The sequence below is a fragment of the Pelodiscus sinensis genome, chromosome 25 (genome assembly GCF_052426305.1).
Source record: "Pelodiscus sinensis isolate ZL-2025 chromosome 25, ASM5242630v1, whole genome shotgun sequence".
NCBI lineage: Eukaryota > Metazoa > Chordata > Testudines > Trionychidae > Pelodiscus > Pelodiscus sinensis.
Genome location: NC_143076.1, coordinates 5743975 through 5759539, shown reverse-complemented (window position 1 = coordinate 5759539; position 15565 = coordinate 5743975). Strand labels below are relative to the sequence as shown.

The following is a 15565-nucleotide window of genomic DNA, read 5'->3' as shown; positions in this document are numbered from 1 at the left end:
TCCCGAAGGGCAGGAGGCCCTGGGGGTCTGAGGGACAGGAAGCAAAGCAGGGTGCTCTCCTGCCCCTTCATGCAGTGAAATCCCTGGGCTGGATTCCGCACTCGTCTATCAGACACACTCAGGACTCACAGCAGAGGCGCTGACAATGGGATCTGGCCCGCGCCGCTGAGTTAATTGAATCTGTGCTGCTTTCCTGGGGCTGCGACTTTTGTTAATAAATTCCTTGGCTGGCCGCCAGGTTCCCTCCTCTCTGTCTCCTTGGCCGAATCCTCATTGAAGGAGGCAACTGCTGAGAGCGTCTTTCTCCACTTCCCTCCTCTGTGGAGGGGTAATTCCAGAGTCCAGCAAGAATCCAGCGGGGCTGGTTAAGGAGGGTGTGAGATGGGATTTTAACGTGCTGATGACATGACTCTCAGACCTCAGCATAGCATGGGGGAGGCAATTGCATAGCATGGGGGGACATAGCATAGGGGGGCCCCCTACATTCATATCCTCCGTGCCCACTGAAGGTAGGGCAAGAAGCAAAGGGCTAATCTGCACTCGGGGGAGTAGGTAGCATTTAGGAAAGCGCTACTCTCAGGGGAGTTATGTTCTGGAACCGGCCTCTAAGGGCGGTTGTGGACACCCCCTCACGGAATGTTTATAAGAACAGGTTGGCCGAACATCTGTCAAGGATGGTCTTGATTTACTTGGTCCTGCCTCAGTGCAGGGGGGTGGACTTAATGACTTCTCAAGCTCCCTTCCAGTCCTCTCTGTGATTCTATCTCTAGCCAGAAGAACCCCTGGGTGAAAGGCAGTCCTTGTGGGGAGAGGTTGCTTTGAAAGCAGGATAAATTATTGTTGCATAAAGTGGTTAAGAGACTCACCCAAGGTCACACCATACCTCAGTAGCAGGGCAGGGACCCAATCCCAATGAGTCTTAATTTGCTCTAAACCACATTCCCCACCACTCATTTGCCTGCCTGAAAGCCGTCCACCACAAAGCCCAGAGCTCTGCTGCCGAAGACTAATCACTAGCCCCCCTTCTCCTTCCTAGAGCTGGGAAGGCTGGGGCCAAGTGCTGTGCTCTAACCACTAGACTCCCTTCCTTGGGCCGGGTACAGAATCCCAGAGCCCTGAGACCCAGGCTACGTATAAACTGCAGGCGTCTTTCGGAAGAGGCTTTTCTGGAAGAGATCTTCTGAAAAAACTTCGTCCAAAAGAGCGTGTCTACAGAGCAAAAGTGCATCGAAAAAGCAATCTGCTTTTTCAACTGATAGCGTCCACACTGAATGGACGCTATCTCACATGTAAGCGGTGATTACTATGGATGGAGTGGCCACCAGGGCACCTTTGTTTTTTCCTCTTTCCTCTTCTGCCGAAAGAACTCCCTCTTCCCCGTCCCCACATGCCATTTTCCGAAAGAGCTTTCGCAAAAAGGCTTCTTCCTCGTAGAAAGAGGTTTACCAATGTTGGGAAAAGCCCTCTGTTCTTTCGATTTTCTTTCAGAAGAACCCAATTGCTGTGTGGACGCAAGTGAAGGTTTTTCCAAAAAAACTCGGTAGTGTAGACATAGCCCCAGTGGCGGGCTTTAACTGTGAGCCCCACACCTCCTGGCTAGAGCTAGGACCAGCTGTGCACATTACAAACAAATAGGGCCACAAGTCCCTGGCCATAATTTACCCTCCTGCCATCACATGGTGTGCAATGGGCTGGCTCCTTATCACAGCACACCGCAGAGGTGGCTGCATTTTCGAGAGGCTGCATTGTAACGAGCCTTGTTCTGAAAATGGCTATGGAAGAGATTAGGACAGCCCGTGGTGCTCCCATGGGATGGGAGCTAAGCTGCTGCCATTCACATGATTTACAAAGGAAAAAGAAACTTGGAAGACAAAATCCCAACCCAGCGATGGGGGAGAATCTGTTAGCTCAGATGTGGCAACAACAGAAGATTCAGTTCCAATGCCCTGATGCTTTCAGTACCCTTTGGCCTGGAAACCTCTCCAGCTTTCGGGGACATCCTGATGGGCATGTTTACAGCTTTTCTTATGTGGTCTAGTAATTAGAGCAGGGCACCAAGCGTCAGGAGGCCAGTGTTCTGGTCCTAGCACTGAGAGAGTACAGGGTAATGGTTAGAGCACCGGGTTCTGATCTCAGCGCAGGAAAGTTGTGCAGGGTAGTGAACTGGGGGAGTTAGGACTACAGTTCTGCAACTGACTTGCTGGCTGGGCAAGTCACTTCATTGCTCTGTGCCTCAGTTTTCCCCTGTAAAATGGGCATAACGCTACCGGCCTTTGTCAAATACCATGAGATGGAGGGAGGAATGGCTCTGTAGAAAAGCCAGCTGGCATTATTACTAGCATTCCTGTTCATAGCAGGCACTCAGACTAGGGAAGAAAAATCCTGTTTAATCAATTAACCTGCCAGGTTGGAGCAGCCTCCCACACCGTGGGCGGGGGCTGCTGTAGCTGGGTTGGAGCCCTGCTGCCCATGGGGCACTGGGCAGGGGCTGCTGGGCTCAGCCCCCTGCCCATGGCGGGTGGGGCACTGCTCCAGCCACTGCGGGTTAACCAGACCTGACAAGTAAGTTAACCAACTAACCAGTCACATCCCTAACTCAGCCCACAAGGCCACAAGACCATTACCCACCTCTGCCCAGCTCGGCCAGGGGATGGAAGGGCTTCGGCAGGGTCCGGCCCAGTGGCAGCGGCAGCGGGTGGCTGAGGTCGCGCTGCCAGGGAATTGCGGCACTGCTGGCCTGTAGCCCAGCCTTCCACAAGGAGTGGGAGGCTGAGGAGAGGGGGTTGTGGACAGGCTGTCTGCCTGCCTGCAGAGCACCAGCTGAGAGAGGGAAGAGAGGGCAGCCCTCCCCAAGTCGTGTTGCTTTGCTTCTCTCCCGTACCAGAGTGGGTGGGAGACACGCAGCCCTGACTGGCTGCAGCCCTGGCAAAGTGTCCCCACTGTGGGGTGGGGACGGAGGGGCACCCAGCTATTCCTGCCCCGAGGAGAGGACCGGAGAGAGAAATGACATGCCCTGTGGCAGAGGATCCCCTCCCAAGGCATGACTGTGCACACACGGACAGGTACCAAGCATGCCCACGCCTTCACATGCAGGGGTACCCACAGGCATGCCCTGGAGCACAGACACATCCCTGCATCCATACAGATGTGCTCATACATGCGCACACAGGCATGTGTAGATATGTGCACACAGGAAGCCGAGCAGGCATATGCACGGCCACACATGCACCCAGACACAGGCCATGTCCGTGCACACACAGGGCACCTCGGCACAGGCCCCCTTGCCCACCCGCACAGCCACGGCTCTCTCCTCGCCGCTCCCTTCAGGTCCCGCCTTAGCCTTGCAAACTCCACAGCAGCAGCAGCTTCCCACCGGCAGCAGTTGCCCCTGCCCCTCAGGGGACCATGAGCCGTCGTCACGTGGGAAAAACGGAAACGGCAGAGAGCTCCCGCTAGTCAAGAGAGTCTGGATCTTGCTGTGCCCTTCAGGAAGGGGCCGAGCAGAGCCCAGGGCAGGTTTGGTCTGAAAAACACATGATATGGCCCGGTGTGGGTAGTCACACCCTGGATCATTCCCTACACATCTTTATCCCCCTCTTTGGGAGGACCTATAAGGAGGGAGCGAACCTGAACCAACTCTCAGCTCCCCTGGGTCAGTACCATTACCCTTATGTCACACATGGGGAAACTGAGGCAAGGAGCGGTGCCCAAAGTCACAGAGCAAGTCAAGGGGAAAGCTGGGTGCAGAGCCCAGGAGTTGGGACTCTCAGAGCTGAGTTTGTCACTAGCTCCTCCTCTTCCCCGCCGGGTGGTTCCAGGCCCAGTTCGCTCAGTTGCTCTAACAGGTGCCACAGACTCAAGGGCAGGAATGAGAATCCAGCTGGGTTTCCGGTGCCAGGCGTGAGCACCATGCCCAGGGAACGGGGCAGGCGAAGCGCGAGGCAGAACTGACTCCAGCTCACAGTCCGGAGCCATGTGAGCCAGGGCAGTGGGGTGGGTGGCTCTCAGCTCTCCGGCTCTCTCGTGCCCGACGGGATTGAGCATGGGGTGGTGATCTGAGCCCCATCCTTACAAGGAACTTCCGGGGCAAAGGAGCCCACTCTCCACTCCCCTAGCCCCCAAGGACTCTGGCACCGGGAGGGAGAGATCAAGCCAGCCTGCCAGGTGTGAAGCCCACATGTTCCCTGGCAGCCAGGGGCCGTGGGCCCTGATGGAAAGAGACACAAAGGGGGAAGGGACCTCAGCTGAAAGCAGATCCTCGTGGTCAGTCGGTGCTGATTCTAGCTGGGGCAGAGAGGGAGGAGGGGGGCTCCAGGCTCAGCAACACACGGACCTGGTACTCGGCCCCCGAGCAGCGTCTGCAACCAGATCCACTTTCCTCCGCTCCCTGCCAAGAGCAGAGCAGGGTCACTGCCCTGTCAGGCAGGCGCTATCCCCAGTATGCGACCAGGTGGCTGCCTGAGGGACTGCCAGGGTATGTCTACATTACCACCCTGGTTCGAACTAGGGTGGTAGTGTAGACATACCCCCAGTGAGGGATCCGTATGGGTGGAGTGGCCCAGCTGCTGCAGAGCTAATGAAGGGAGAGAAGCATCCAAAAATGCCTGCGCAGGACAGCTTGTCCCGGCCCTGGGGACACATGGTCGTTTGACGGCATCTTTCAAGCAAGGATCTCAAAGAACATTAACTGCAGAGCCTCCAAAATATTTGGGCTCCTAACTTGCATGGAAATCAGTGGAGAAACAGAGAGGGTCCAGTGAGTCACCCAAGGCCACGTGGCAGGGCAGTGGCAAAGAACCCAGGCCTCTGGAGGCCACTTCCCCTTCCGTAATGAGCACCACTGGAGCGAGCCAAGTGCAGCAGGGGAGGTGACCCGACTGGCACTCAGCCCCACTCCCTGTTCACGTCATGGATTATCATTGGTGCTAGTGGGGCAGGATGGGCCCAGTGCTGTACCTGCAATACAGGAGGCAGCCAAGCCGGCTCCTCTGGCTATAAATGGCCAATCCCAAACACCGGCCCCATATGCCCCCCCCCCCCAGCTCTGTCTGAGCCAAACCTCTGTGCAAATCTAGATGTTGCCCCTCATTGCCTGTTCCTGGGAGGGGATTTCGCCATGGGCCCCCAGCCTCCTCCACTGGCTCCCTTCACCGGCCGGGGGCGAAGATGGTTTCTATCTCGCACAGGTCTGCACTCTGGTTCAGTGGCTCTCAGCACCCCCGTGTGCACACGGTGCCACCCCCCTGCCTCCGGTCCATTATGGCCAGCTACCCCGCACTGGGTACCAGGCTCCTTCGCAGCCCTGCCATGCAATGAGCCAGGGCTCCCTCTCGTGGCTCAGAGCGAGGCAGGATTTCAGCTCCTTCCCTGCCAAGCATGGAAGAGCAGAGGCAGCTGCTGCCCGGTGGCTATGGGAAGCAGCGCGGAGCGGTGGGGGTGGGCTGTAGCAGGCCAGCTGGAGCGCTGTGGGGAAGAAGCAGAGCCTGGGGCAAGGGACTCCCTGCCCTCCACAGCTGGCATGGGGCCAGCCGCAGCCCCATGTAAGCAGCCCGGACTCCTGAGCTGCCCAGGGAGCTGCACTGGCCTGACCTCTTGCTGATTCTCTCCCTGGTGCCTTGGAGCCGGGGTTCCAAGCCCGGCAGGGGAGGGGAAAAGCAAGTAATGGCCAGTGGACGATCAGGTTTATTCGGATGAGGCCTCGCCCGCCCACATCCTGTCTGCTGAGCGTGGCCGTTCACAACCCACCCAAAGCAGCGATTAGATCAGGTGCTTTGCCCAGACCGCTCCCCTTGCCATTGGCAGGCTGGCTGGCTGCTGCCCCGTCGCCCCAAAGGTGGAGCTGCAGCACTTTGGGGGGAGCTCAGCTATTCTCCCTGCACATGGAGGGTTACTCCTTGGGAAGGAGCATTGCCAGCAGATCCAGAGATGTCATTATTCCCCTTTATTCGGCTTTGGTGAGGCCACATCTGAAGTATTGTGTCCAGTTCTGGGCCCTCCACTACAAAAAGGATGTGGACGCATTGGAGAGGGTCCAGCGGAGGGCAACCACAATGATTAGGGGCCTGGAGCATATGACTTATGAGGAGAGGCTGAGGGAGCTGGGTCTGTTTAGCCTGCAGAAGTGAAGAGTGAGGGGGGATTTGAGAGCAGCCTTCAGCTTCCTGAAGGGAGGTTCCAAAGAGGCTGGAGAGAGGCTGTTCACAGTAGTAACAGATGGCAGAACAAGGAGCAATGGTCTTAAGTTGCGGTGGGAGAGGTCCAGGTTGGATATTAGGAAAAACTATTTCCCTAGGAGGGTGGGGAAGCACTGGAATGGGTTCCTTAGGGAAGTAGTGGAGTCTCCATCCCTAGAGGTGTTTAAGTCCCTGTGCTGTGAGCTCTTCAGAGGAGGGCCTGGCTCTGACCATGTGCACAGGGCACCGCGGGGCCCTGATCTTAGCTGGGGGCCCTGGACGCTGCCACAAGCGTTACTGAGGCTCTGCTGGGGTGCATGTCAAATGCAGCTTCGTCGGGCAGATACTGGTGGAAGGCAACACAGTTATTTCCATCTCTGGCAGGCTGCGGTTGGCATCCTTGTTCCACCCCCAGGCATTTGAAATGCAGGAAACAGGGGCGTTCTGCTGGCGAATGCCAGCTGGGGGAGACGAGTATCACAACTTGTTACTGACACAAGAGGGAGCCCCTGGATTGGAAGAAATTCTTTCTGCGGGAGCTAGACAGCCCTGTGCTAAAACCTCAGCAGCAAACCCAGCCTAGCTCCTCCCCAGTCAGACCCCAGGCCTCAAGACAAAGCTGTATCCCATATCCCAGACAGACGTTAGCAGAGGGACTAGAAGATCCTGCTCTTGCAAAGAGACCGTCTCTATCTACTAGGATCCTGTTGAAGACAGGGTGGTTCCTGTTTCCATAGCTAATCCTGCAGGGTGCTGGCCCGGGGTCCCATTTTGCAGGGTCCAGACCTCCTGTTGCACTTCTCCTGTCTGATGAAAGGGATTTGCAGTGAGGACACCAGGCTGGCCTGGACAGACTGCAGTCATCTGATACTGGCCAGTAAGACTTGGCCAGTGCTGCAAGTCTCACCCTTGCCCGTTCCCCTCTCCTAAAATGCAGCCCTGGCCTTGCTCATGACCCTGAGGGGGCTATTTGGGATTCAATACCTGCTCCCACTTGCGGAATGCTTTAGCATCCGTGGAATTAAGGAGTGCCTGTTTAGTAACAAAGCCATGGGGAGTACTAGCTTGTAGCCAACCTCAATACCTTGCTTTGTGTGTTATTTTTCCATTCCCACCCTCACCTTTGGGGCTCTCCCTGGGTTTTGGGGAATGCTGATACACAACACACCACGCCAGCCCTTTGAAAGGGGATAGCTGGGAGTTCACAGGCTGGGATGCAGCCAGGCTCATTATTTCACTGTCTCTCCTAAAAAAGACACTGTCCTCATGGCTCCCTCCTCCATCTGGGAAGCCAAAACCAGAGGGAGCTTTGGCTGCATTCTTCCCTGCATACATCCTAGCTTATTTCAAATGGCAGCGGGGAGTCCACCTCCCTAAATGTTCATGAAGCGAATAGTTGGCCTGTCCCCGGAGGAGCGGAACGCAGACCTAGTAGGAAACATGTAAAAAAAGAACAGACAACAATAGCAAAGCGCGTACCTTTCGTGGAGCTGAAAACCAGCTCTGGGTAGCCCAGACACTTGTCTTTCATCCACAGAACTGGACCCAATAAAAGATGTTGTCTCACCCAGCTGGGATCACTAAAAGCAAACAAAACACATGTTTAAAAACACAACTGCTATTTACCTAAACTGAAAAGTTTGAGGGATGTGTCAGTTTGGACAACCTTCCATTTAAAAAGCTCCAAATGAATCATGCCAATAATACAGAAACCTCCAATTTCAACATTTTTGGAACCTAACGTATTGATTGTCCAGTTCCAGCTGAAATGTGTTGTTCCTTCTAGCTTTTATTTTAAGGGCTAAGGACAGTTGACATTGGAATCAAATATTGAACAGTATGCCTGATTATCAAAATACAAGTGTTTTGTTTGACCTCTCCTGAGTTTTGTTTTGCAGGAAATTTCAACTTGTTTTGTTTTTGTTCCATTCTGGAATTATTTTTTGTAAATCACGGACTATCCCGGGGAATAGAAAATCCAGGTTCTGCCAAACTCTGTGTATCTAAAAGGGCTTTGGAGAAATGGTACCTTACTGCAGCCTCCAGAAGGAGGTGGGCCCAGATCCAGGGCTCCATACTTGGATCACGGGACAATGCTCTCTGCTGTGCTCTTCTGGCCGGGGCTAAACAAGCCTTATGCTTCAGGTGTCGAGCTGGAGGTTGGATTGGGGGCACCCAGGAAGGCTCCTGCCCTCTAAGGGGCAGCACTGCAGTGTGCCAAGCATCTTGGAATGTTTTCCATGCTCATCAGCACTGCCAGGTGTTGGTCTGCTCTGGATATAGGTTATCGGGCTAGGTAGAGATTAGAGATGTTAAATCTCGGTTAACTGAATAGTCGGTTAACCACGTGAATTCTTATCAGTTACTTGACTATCCTATAGTGTCGGGTGAGAGCTGGTCTGCAAGGGGAGCCAGTTTAAAAACCAGCTCCCCTTGCGGACCAGCTGCCTGCCACCCCAAGTTGCTGCCTCTGATACAAAGGGTGGCAGCAGGCCCTGTCCAGGAGGGATGGGGGTCTGAGCTCTCAAACCCAGTGCAGGCCAGAACTGAGCCGGGCTGCCTGGCTGCTAATACACTTTACATGCAGAGCTGCAGCAGGGGTAGGTCCCAGACCTGGCGCAAGCTGGGACTGAGCCAGGCTGCTGGCCAGCCTGCTAAAAAATTTACTGGAGGCTGGGGGAGGGAAGGGGGAGTGAATGGGTGTAGTCTATAGCACTAACCGAAAAGCTTTTACATATTGGTTAATGACTATACTATTACATGGTGGGAGAGAGGCGCTCTAGAGCCAAATCCCAGAGCCCACGCCCTTCTGAGCCATAGTCCCACACCCGTCCCTTTTCCCCAGGCCCACAGCAGGGATTTTCCCTATAACTCTGATTGCAGCAGGCCCTGCTCTGCATCTCCTTATGTCCATACAACTCCACGAGCACCTGGGTCATTTTGCAGGCAGGGGCAGGCTGAATTCATAGAATCATAGAATAATAGGACTGGTAGGGACCTCAAGAGGTCATCGAGTCCAGCCCCCCGCCCTCAAGGCAGGACCAAGCTCCATCTACACCATCCCTGACAGATGTCTATCTAACCTGTTCTTAAATATCTCCAGAGAGGGAGATTCCACCACCTCCCTTGGCAATTTATTCCAATATTTGACCACCCTGTCAGTTAGGAATTTTTTCCTAATGTCCAATCTAAACCTCCCCTGCTGCACTTTAAGCCCATTACTCCTTGTCCTGTCCTCAGAAACCAAGAGGAACAAATTTTCTTCTTCCTCCTTGTGACACCCTTTTAGATATTTGAAAACCGCTATCATGTCCCCCCTTAATCTTCTTTTTTCCAAACTAAACAAGCCCAGTTCATGAAGCCTGGCTTCATAGGTCATGTTCTCTAAACCTTTAATCATTCTTGTCGCTCTTCTCTGTACCCTTTCCAATTTCTCCACATCTTTCGACCCAACAGTTCTGTGCTAGTCAGCTTCTAGCAGCACTACCAGATCACCCCTTGGCTGGGGGCAGAGTCTGCTCTCTCTCTGCTGCAAGACCTCAGAGCTCCCTGCCTGCCTGTTTAACCCCCTGTGACGGACCGGGCCGTGTCTGGGCACAGCTGAGGACGTCCGCTCAGGGCGAATTGCTCAAATCCGGGGCTCCTTACAGCCCCCAGACTGGTGACCTCTCCAAACAGGCCACAAACCAGTCTCACAGAACGCTTCAGCAGCCTGCCTGAAGCCTCCCGAGCAAAACCCCTCCGACACCCCAGCAATATCCATGCCCCAGATGGCCCCGGGCCTCATACACAGGTGGGGGGTCCTAGCACCCAATCCCACCTACCCCGAAAAAGTTCTGTCCGGTTCCAAGAAACCAGCCACAGATCCCTGGTCAATTTACCCTCTGGACCTTACCCACAAATCACGCTGGGCCAATCCTTTAGAATCTAAAACTAAAGGTTTATTATCACAAGAAAGAAAAGCACGAGAGTCAGGTTGTTAAAGAATAGTACGTTACATGCACCGAATCTCCCAGTCCTCGATGCAGGCTCTAGCAGAGATGTTACAGCTGCTGGTTTAAAAGTTTTTGTTGCACATCCTATCATCAGGATGGGTTCACAGGTCTTCCAGGCTCTTCGATCCCTGCAATGCTGCCTCTGGGATGAAGTGCTGAGCTGAGAACAAAATGGCATCGACCACATGGCCTCTTTATACCTCCTCCCTGGCCTCTTCTTGTATGCAGCAGGTCACCTGGTCAGAGGCCAATCTCTGTGTTTCCTGCTGGCTGCTCTCAGGTGACAGCCCCTATTCTTTGGGTGTGTCCTTGGCCCATCAAGTGCCATTGTCCTACAGGGCCTGGCTAATCAGCCTGTCCATAGCCATGCTTAACCACATTCAGAGAAATATTCAGCTTCCACAGATTACAGATTCCTACCTACACACACAGACATTATACACTCACATAAATAGCGTACATAAGATCAGCAAACAATAAGCTCCCATTCAATACCCCACCTGGCTCCCTTTTATACCAATTTCTGGGGCCAACACCCCCTCCTAGGGGTGCAGCAGCGATCTGGCTGCTTCCCTCCAATTCGGTAATGTGACACCCCCCTGCAAGCGCTTCTCCAGACGACACTTTAAGCAGTTCACCGGGGCAGCAGGCACTTGCCCAGAGCTGAGGGCTGGCATTGGGGTGCTTGGTAGCACAAAGGAAGCAAGAGACTTTCCTGGGCCCTCCTCTACCCTGGGAGGAAAAAAGCCTGGGAACTGCAAAGGGTAAACTGCTAGGCAGAGCCGTGTCCCTTCCCACCTCTCCCGCTGACATGCCTCTGAAGCTACCCAACAAGTACAGACCCACTCGCAGGGAGGCAACTTGGCCTAATGGTCAAGCTGCTGTTAATGGGTTGGAGTGGAGGGGGTGCGGAACGGAATCCATTGCATACTCCATGCACATGTGGCAGTTTCCTCACCTCACCTGGGCTTCTCTGGGGCTGGCCAGAGACTCAGTGGGGTTGTTTCCAGCCACGCAGGCTAAAACAAGGATGCTGCTGCTTGTGCTTTGGAAAACCGTGGCAGCTGGCTCTTGTTGTTTCCAAAGGGAATCCAAAGTTTGGGGAGTCCAAATCAGGGTCTCCCTTGTGAGGCCATCACTACGTGCGTCCCTAAAGGCTGAATCCTCCCCGCTGCCCCAAGCCTGAGTTAACGAGTTTTCACTCAGAGATGCCTGGGGAGGGACAGACAACTTCAAGCCGTGGCAGGCTAGTAGTGCCGCTCAGGGACAGCAGCACGTGGTCTGGGCTGCAGTAACTCTAAGGCAGCTCTGTCCCTTCTCTAAGGAGGAGTTGGCTGGTGCCTCCATGTAATCATGATTCCAGCCGCCACTCTGCAAGCTGGTGTGCCTGGACACTCAAAGAGGGGGGACGCACCCCTGCTGGCTTACCACGTCCTGGCCTCCAGGGACTGCACCTGTGGGGTGGCATTTGTGCCAAAGTTAGATTTCAATGCCCAAGGAACCCCCACTGGGCAAGGATCGCTGCCCTCTACCACACCCGCTGATCCCGCACAGGAGATGGGTGGGGAGCAGTATGAACAGAGAAACAATTTCTAATCGGAAGGCTGGGTTAAAAATACCCAGCTTCCATAAACAAAGGCAGGCAGACGGCATGCAGCCAAGCCCCAGCTGTGGGAGCCAGACCTAGGAGCACAGCAGCTTGCCACGCACAGCTGTATTTTAAACTATCTGAATAGTCCAACAGTAAGCTGTGCGAGAGTGGGAGTGGAGTGGGGACCCAAGTTAGCTCTGAGATAGCAGGGATGGGATGCTCAGTTTGACTTGGGGACAGCAGGTGTTTCACAGCTATGGAGAGCCAAAGAGAAAGGGCCTGGAATGATGCTAACGGATGTGGGTATTTTACCAGCTAGCAAGACATTTAGGGCAGTTTTACCCATAAAGTACTTGGAATACAAGGAGTGGCCTTAACTAATTGGGATTTCTCCTCTTTCTTAATGCCTGTGGGGCACTAGGTATTTTAGGTGTAACCTTAGCATTGATTTCTCAGGCTGTTTAACCTCTGGAAATGTATTGTGTTCCTTTAGCTCTTATTTTCCTGACTTCCGTTGGATCCACTCCTTCTGGATCCACTCCTGTCTCTGTTAATGACTTGCAGTGTGATCTCAGGAAAAATGATGTGTACTTGTGTGCCTCACTTTCTCCTAAGTTGGTTGATTCCTTCACTCACAGAAGGGTGCAAGACTGAATTAATTATTGCCTCCCAGCTTCTTGGCTTCACCAACAATCATGGGGGGGGGACAGAAGTCTTGTTCCAACAAGCACCTCATTCCAATGCCCCAAGCCAGACATTGTCACCCAGGTATGTGGCCGTACACTGGATCAGCTCAAGTATTTGGACAGCACCTTCTTGAGAGATAGTTCCTTTGATAAGAGAAATTCCTCCAGATTTAATAAATCCAGCTGTGCCCATGGCTCACTCCAATCAAATGTTCTTAACCAAAACAACATTTGTCTCTCCACCAACTTGAGGGTCTCCCACGCAGTGGTTCTAACACCTCTCCGGTATGGATCTGAGAGGTGCACTCTCTGTACATATCATACCACATAGACTCAGCAATTTTATGTGCGCTCCGTTTGCTCAGTAATCAGCATTCACTGACAGGACAGAGTGACCAATATTAAGGTCCTTGAGAGAGCAAACGCAACCAGCATTGCGGAAATGCTATTGAGAGCACAACTTAGATGGACAAACATGTGATCAGAATGGACTGTCACAGAGTGGGGGGATTTGTGGGGGGTGAAAAGGGGTTGCCTATAGAGAAGGTGGCACTCCGAGGTGTCTGACAGGACCAGCACAGATTTTAGCGGTATCCACAAAATCATCTCCATGCTACATGTGAAAGGCGCTACTGTAATACAGGAGGTATCTGGGGGCACTGCTGAGTGGGTCAAATCAGAGTGAACTGTTTGGAGACAGGGCTGCTTACAGCCCAAGACTGGGGTCCTCCACTATAAGGCACCAAGCCAGTCCTAAAGAGCACTTCTGCTTGCCACACTGACTAGTAAGAAGTTACACAAGACACTCCAACTCTCCAGTGCAACCACCAGTATCGCTCCTAATACAGATGAGGGGTTATGCAAACCCATCTCACCAAATCAGAACAGGTTCTTCTGATCCCAAAGGACCAGCCACATTCCCAGGTCAATTTATAACTCAGACTTTACCCAAAAAGCACGCTGTTCGCCAGTCCTTTAGAATCTAACATCTAAAGGTTTATTAATAAAAAGAACGGAATAAATGCTGAGAGTTGTAATTGTTAAAGGAATCAAATTACATATGTCAATTGCAAAGTTCTTGATGCAGGCTTGTAGCAGGGGTGGAATAATCTGCTATTTAAGAGCAAGTCTCTGGAATACAGCCTCTGTTAGAATGGGTCTTTGGTCCTTTCAAGCTTCAGTTCACAGCAAAGATGCTCTTGAGGTGCTGAGCTGGATTGAAGACACAATGGAGGAACCTCTAGGGCCCTCTTTATACCCTTGCCCACATGCAGGGACTCCTATTGTTCGCCCTGTGTAAAAGTATGTCCCAAGATTAAGTTTGTCACATAAGAAAGTTACCTGTCCGTGTATGACTCAGTCTTTTTTAGGCAGAGAACATGGCCTGCATTCCAGACTAAAGGTTTACCAGCAGGTCCATTCAGTGTAGTCAGGTGCTTCCTGTGCTTTATTGTCTGTTGAATGTTCCTTGACGGACCAATTATCCTGACTAGCCCTTCCCAGACAGGCTGGCTAGCTATTCTGTGGGGCTGCGTCTAGACTGGCATGATTTTGCACAAAAGTGGCCGCTTTTGCGCAAAATCTTGCTGCCTGTCTATACTGGCCGCGAGTATTCACACAAGAACACTGACTTTGTAATGTACAAAATCAGTGGTTCTTGCACAAATACTCTGATGCTCCCGCTCAGGGATAAGCCCTCTTGCGCAAGAGGGCCAGTGTAGACAGCAATGTTAATTTCTTGTGCAAGAAAGCCCAATGGCTAAAATGACCATCGGAGCTTTCTTGCGCAAGAGAGCGTCTACACTGGCACGGATGCTTTTGCGCAAAGGCACATGCCAGTATAGATGCTCTCTTGCGCAAATACTTTTAACGGAAAAACTTTTCCGTTAAAAGTATTTGCACAAAATCATGCCAGTCTAGACGCAGCCTGGGTGTTATGCCAGCATTTGACATCTGAAATGTAGACACACAGTTAATGTTCACATCTTTAAGTACAAAAATGATGCATGCACACATTAGTATAAACAGAATCAGCAAATCATAAGCTCGCTTGGCCCGCTTTGTCCAAGATTTGGTGGAACCATATAATAGTGGTTGCAACAATGATCTGTATGTTTATCTCACAATCCAATAACATCATAGCTGCATCATCAAACATCATAGAAACACACTTCCCATTCCCTTACTGTGGCCAAGTCTGCGTATCAGGGTTCGGATTTCAGAGTTGTAAGGAGTAGCCATAGATGGGCACTGTAACAGTATCATCGCCATCATTGTCAGCGATGGACTACCAAGCAACAGCCATGAGCTCCTTTGAGACGTTCAGATGGAAGGTGCTATAAAAGGTGCAGAGGCCAAAAACTGTCTGGGAATTTCACCAAATGGAAGGCAGGATTTTGCTTTGAAATGGCCTCATAGTGGATGCAGTCCAGCAGTTCTGATACAAGCTTTATTCAGGCAAATCTGCCATTGGCTTCAGTGATGAAGAACCGATTAGGGAAGGGCCATGGGATCTGGCCCAAAGTGGGTAAAAGCTGTGCCCAAATGCAACGAATACCCTTTCTCCTGGCAATGCAGAGCACTGCTCACTGGGCTATTCCTAATACAGTTGAGCGAGATACCATTACTCACTCCCTGATGATTTCACCGTGTCACCAATTAGGCATCCAAGAGTGGATGAGCTGGGAAAGGATCCAGGCATTCCAATACCAGTCTGTTTGCCGGAATTTGCCCCTTGACTGAACAGCATTGTCCACACACCTCTTGTTGTTTTAAGAGGAATTTCCCCAACCTGCCTTCCCCCAGCCTCTCTACAGGTTTCTCTTCTCCCTCCTTCTCTTGTCACCTTTACTCAGATTTTACACAAGCAACAGCCACTGGAGTCAGGATTTAGGCCACATTGTCTAATTCTGCATTTCTTTCCCCAGCAACAAGGCTGTTTCATTCACTTGCTTCACCTTTGTCACCCCACAGACCAACTCTTACCCCTATTCTATGCTAGTCACTTGTTTCAGCATTAAATAATGAACCAGGAGCTCTGTGTGTGAAAATCAATGTTTTACACTGCAGCGCTTTGCCAGTCCGGCTTGATGGAAACCGTGGCTCTTGTGTATAATATTT

General features: G+C 52.3%; 1 long non-coding RNA gene across 1 annotated transcript in view; it reads right to left on the bottom strand.

Annotated features, from left to right (window-relative positions):
- Nucleotides 1-15565, bottom strand: part of LOC142824483 (uncharacterized) — a 34366-nt gene that overhangs the window by 16673 nt on the left and 2128 nt on the right. The window contains exons 2-3 of the long non-coding RNA XR_012899347.2: nucleotides 8203-8465; nucleotides 7653-7753 (exon numbers count right to left, since the gene is read on the bottom strand). This is a non-coding gene — a long non-coding RNA (uncharacterized LOC142824483). The remainder of the gene's footprint in view (nucleotides 1-7652; nucleotides 7754-8202; nucleotides 8466-15565) is intronic.